Source organism: Papaver somniferum, chromosome 3, assembly GCF_003573695.1.
Source record: "Papaver somniferum cultivar HN1 chromosome 3, ASM357369v1, whole genome shotgun sequence".
Classification (NCBI taxonomy): Eukaryota; Viridiplantae; Streptophyta; class Magnoliopsida; order Ranunculales; family Papaveraceae; genus Papaver; species Papaver somniferum.
In genome coordinates this window covers 37,970,631-37,976,029 of record NC_039360.1, presented here as the reverse complement: position 1 = coordinate 37,976,029, position 5,399 = coordinate 37,970,631, and the positions used below count along the sequence as shown (strand labels likewise).

General features: G+C 32.2%; 1 long non-coding RNA gene across 2 annotated transcripts; it reads left to right on the top strand.

The window, feature by feature from the left end:
• Nucleotides 1–384: 384 nt before the first annotated feature.
• On the top strand, nt 385–4,680 carry LOC113355901. 2 transcript variants are annotated; one of them, XR_003362643.1, is made up of 5 exons: nt 385–607; nt 733–811; nt 1,014–1,072; nt 3,006–3,080; nt 4,425–4,680. It is a non-coding gene; the product is annotated as an uncharacterized LOC113355901 (long non-coding RNA). The 2 variants fall into 2 exon arrangements; XR_003362644.1 differs by having other exon boundaries at nt 720–811; nt 4,425–4,679.
• The last annotated feature ends 719 nt before the right edge of the window (nt 4,681–5,399 follow it).

Here is a 5,399-nt window from a genome sequence, read left to right as displayed (position 1 = left end):
ATATAAGATAAAAGATGTCTTCCCATATTGCCATATATGAAGCTGACCAAGTAACCATTGGAGAAGCTCTTACATTGACACTGCCGTCTCCATCTGGCAATGTTTGTATTGTGCGACTAAACGAAAATTAATTATTTACTCCCTCTCAGGCGTGTTCCTATGGGGTGGCCAAACCCCCCATTTGTCATGGTAGAAATTGACGTTTAGCCCCAAAAATTTTGGGCTTTGGACGTTCTAGTCCTCCCTTCTAAAGCCTAGTACTAAAAGGTCCAAATTTACCGATTCTAGTACGAGTCAGTCCTTTTCGTTGACGATTCAGTCCAAAAAGATTCTTTTTCATGACCCAAATAACCCCGTAAACAGATCGCAAACTGTTTTATCAATTTCTTCATTTATCTTCTACTTTTCTATCGGCAGAGCTGTGATGTGAAAATGAAAGCAATACTTTGGGTTCTAGTTGTGAATTTTGTTTTCAGCTGGATTATTTCTATTAAATCTCTTTGTTTTCTCTCCCTATCTGTTGTTCTTTTCACAAACCCTAGAAATTGATAGAGATGGCATCAGATCAGTGGTAAGATTTATTTGAGGAGATTCAGAACTTCTATAGGTGAGAATTAATTTATCTGATCGATTACTTTGATTGATGCGATGAGTTCCTCCGATCAATTCTGATAATACTTTGACTAAGAAAAATGATGTTTATGGTTTTTCCTGTTGAGATTTTTTTAATAGATGGATCTCCTTTGCCTGAGAAATCACTGGAGAGAGTCGTGGAGGATGGAGGTCGTTATTTCAAATTATAAATAAGCAGGTTAGTATGGAAAGGAAGAGATGGAAATTATTTCGTATTAAAAATTAGATTCTTAGTTTTTGAGTGAAATAATTCAATTTTTGCTAATTTGATTGCATATTTTCATATAAATGTGAGGCTTTTAGTTAATCTATGTAGAATTGAGGTTCATGAGGTTTGGACTTGAGAGTTTATAATCGAACTATATAGCTTATATATGCAGGTGATATCATGAGGAGTTTTGTTCCAATGGGTGTTTCTAGATCAATTGATGCACTTGCGGTAAGTGTGCTGGATTCATATCTTGAGTTCTGTTTTCGTTTCATATATATTTGAGTACATGATAAATATTAGCTATTTTGAAACTTTGCAAATTTGATTGATTATTAGTCTATATACATTTGCAGTTGCTCTACTTAGTAACAATGAACCGGAAATGTTAGTGATTTTATGAAAATTAGTTTTTAGCTTTAATAACAATGTTATAGAGCTTAAAGTATTATTGAGCTTGAGATGTTCCGTTTGCCTTCAAAACTAATTATGCCACATATATTTTAGTTAAAAGAATAAAGTATATATACTACTCACTATAGTTGTGCAGTAAAATGTCTATTCTATATTTCTCCCAAACCATGACCTATCATTGTTCGAGCTTCCAATCTTAAATATCAAAATGAACTTTGTTGTTATTTCACTACAGAGAACTTCAAGTTCCAAAGTATATGACAATACAAATTTAATCACCCATGCCATGTTAGTTGTTAACTGAAATGGTCGGATGATGTAGCAGCACAACTCAAGATAGCAATCTAAGTACTAAATGTTCTTTTTTACCATTCAATATACGGTACATATTTTTAGCATTTTTGTATTGCGGTAATTGCTGGAAGTTAGTATCTTTTTTAGGTGTTATCTTATCTTATGGTTTTGGAGTTTAATTGTACATGATAGAATGATATGTAAGACATTCAATGACAAGTTCGAAATATAGTTTCTATTAGTTGTCAAATGTCGGGGATCCAAATGTTTCTTACCGGTAGTGAAGCTCGTTTTCAAGGTCAAATGAGTAACCTCCTTGTATCCGCATACTTGTCTGGAAGAACTTTGTTGTTAGTATGGGAACTTCAGTGAGAAAGAAGGTTTGGAGTGATGCTTGATTTGTGAATACTTGTACTTGGTTTGTGTTTGGAGTAGGTAAGTGCTTCTTAGTATTGGAACTCTACGAAGGAGTGTTTGGGGTGATTTTAGGTGCTTGTACTTGCTGTTGCTCTAAATTTAACGAAATAAATTGTATACGAACATGATGAAAGGTCATAGGGTGGCATATTTACATGAGTGGATTATAGTTTACAGGTAAAAATAACCTATGTTGTGGGCACGTTTTGTACTAAATGATATCATTCCCATTTCTAAATGATATCATTCCCACCATGTGTACTGTCAAATGTGAATATATGGAGGAATTATGGTATTATATAGTTGGTATCTTCTTATCAATGTCGATGTCTATCTAACTAGTGGTCCTTCTTAAGAAAGAAAATTGCTTCTCTCAGTTCTGGATTGTGAGATTGTTGAGCTAGTGCATCAATTTGACTCAAAAATGGTGTTCTGGTTGTATCCCGAATTCAGGTGAACTCTTAGATTGCAACTCTTTCATCATTAAAAGTCATTCGTTATGTATCATTGGTGATCTTAATGTATACATAGTTGTACACCCGTCGATTATTATGTGTACATAATTGTACACCTATTGTTTGTTAATGTGTACATAGTTGTACACCCGTTGATTGTTAACGTGTACATATGTACACATGCTAATTATTAATAATACATAACTGTATTACTGTCATTGCTTGTTTTCCTTCGAAGTTGTGTTTGATGAACTCTTTTTTTACTCACTGGATGTATGCATTGAAGCACCATAAAATGTTGGGATGTTTGTTTTAAGGAAAAGGAGAGTGTATGTAACACAAGAACAGGTCACTTGTAGTTTGGAAGTTGAAATTAAAGTAATCAAAGCTCAGATTTGGGACACTTCTGGTCAAAAAAGTTAGTTTTTTTTTTCCCTCATTTGAGGTTTTCAAATTTTGAGCAAGTGTCGAACCTTTTTTTATCAGTCTGAGTTTCTGCTTTATTCATAATGATCTAGTGTTAGTGTATTAGCTTTTATAGAAGTTAATTATTCAGTTTCTTATGTGTGTGTTTTATTGATCAGAATGCAGACATTGAGGCCAGAGTACAATCAAATCCTTGTGAAGATGCCTGGGGTTGTGACTTATTGGGAAATTAGGTAAAAACATCCTTAGTAAACAATATGTGCATATATACGACATTTTATTTTACATGTTTATATTGATATGGTGTTGACTTTTAACCAACCAGACTTCGGTCTCCTCCTAGGTTTTAATGGGGTCTTATTTTTTTGTTCATGCCATAACTTTTTGAGTATTATATTCAATTAGTTATTAAAATTGACCAAGGAGTTGAAGTTTTAGTTTAAGTTGCATAACCAACCTATAACTATGTCTACTGTCTAATAGTACTCTTAGTCAAGGTCTTTAAACTCAAAAAAGATTTCCTAAGCGTAGATTAATTAAAGTAAGTAACTTATAGTACTGCCAAAATTAGTTGTCTACTAGTAAAGATTTGAGACATTTTAATAAATTACATGTGTACATATTGGTACACCTATAATATGAGTATATATGTGACAGAAATTACATGTGTACATAACAACCCACTCTAGGACTCTTAATCAAATTTTAGTGAACAATCTTTTTCCGTTTCTTGGATGTCAAATCAATGATGCTATGAGCCAGTGATTGTTGGTTATGACAGAAATTACATGTGTACATATTGGTACACCTATATAATAGGTGTACCAATATGTACACATGTGGCAGAAGTCACATGTATACATAATAACGCACATGTAATTCAAGTGTACATTTTTGTGCACTTTTAGTAGAAGTGTATATTGTTGTGCACATGTAACAAAAATCACAATATGGTGAACATATATCGCATAAGCTTATGCATGGTCAATTTATAGTTATTATTAGAGTTTTTGGATTTAATTTTATTCAATTTCCAGTTCATCTCTTTGATGATTTATTTTGTTTTTAAGTGAATGTTGACGAAGATAAATCAAAAAAGAAAAATGTGAATGACGATACATGGGAATTATTTTCCAGTTCATCTCTTTGATAGTTATACTATTCCGCTTGTTCATTTTCATTGTAATCTGTGTTATTCACTTGTAGGGCAATATTAACTGGCAGGCTCGGGGCATTTGTTTTGGTTGCCCCGTCTTTTACAACATTTTTTTATCCTCTGGGGTAACTATGTAAACCGACAGACACTAATTTCACAAGTGTGGGTATAACATAAGGATTCAATATTGGACGACTTCAGTAATTTATTAGAGAGGCATCAGTGATGCTTCTGTATTTAGGTTCATACTTTTTAAGCTAATGTGTACATAGTTGTACACATGTTGATTGTGTACATAAATGTACACTTAATGATTGTTAATGTGCACATAAATGTACATATCTTTGATTTTTATGCTCTCTGGCTCTGCACCTTATATTGATGAAAAAAAATTCACCTTTTCCAGTGCATTTCCTCGCAGGAATCCTCCATCTAGGGGTAAAAGCTTATAAACGGTCCTGCTCTTTTCGGTAGCACAGCTGCTTTCAACCTTCAAGACCTACCTATGTACTCGCGAGTTAACAATTAATAATAGAACCATTTCTTGGGACCATGATTTTTCTGGGAGGACCATGATTTGATTAGGCCATCCTCCATATAATTTTAAGGGGTGTCCTAAAGTTCCAAAATGACCAAGTTACCCTTTACTTAAATAAATATTTATTTTAATTTTTCACTTTTTAATTCTTTTAACTTTTTTTTTGATTTTTTTCCGTATACCATACCTAATTAAAGAAAAGAAATTAAAAAATTAAGAAAAATATAAACAATTTTTAAAAAAAATACAAAATAAATTAAATAAAAATTGAAATACCAGCAAAGGGAAAAAAGTTTTTAAAAAAGTATTAAAAAATTAATTAAAAATTAAACAAATAATCATAATAATAAATAAGAAGGATAATTTAGGTATTAGTATAAATATTAGGATAAGAGTTGGCTTCAGTTTACTTCTAAATGTCTTAGTAAAATTGAAATCATGGTCTCCATAACAAGAACGTGCAATTGGGGGATACTTATATTAATTGGGGAATAGAGGAAAATGACAAAAACTGGATTTAAATATCGAATCACGGTCACCATTATCTAAGTATTTTAACTAATTCATAATCTATCCCTCACTAATCAGGTTTAGTGGTTAATTATAATAAAAAAAATCATAATATTATTTGGTAAATGATTGGTGTGTATTATTATTGAATTATTTGGTGTGAGGTGAGAGTAGAGGGAAGGGAAAAAATTTGAGAGAGAAGTTTTTCGGTGAAAATGGTGGATGATAGTGAAGAGAGAATTGTTGCTGAATCTGCAGCTCAACTACAACAAGAAGTATATCTTCAATCTTCAAATAATGATAATAATTCACAATTGGAATTATATGATGAACCAACACCTTTAGATC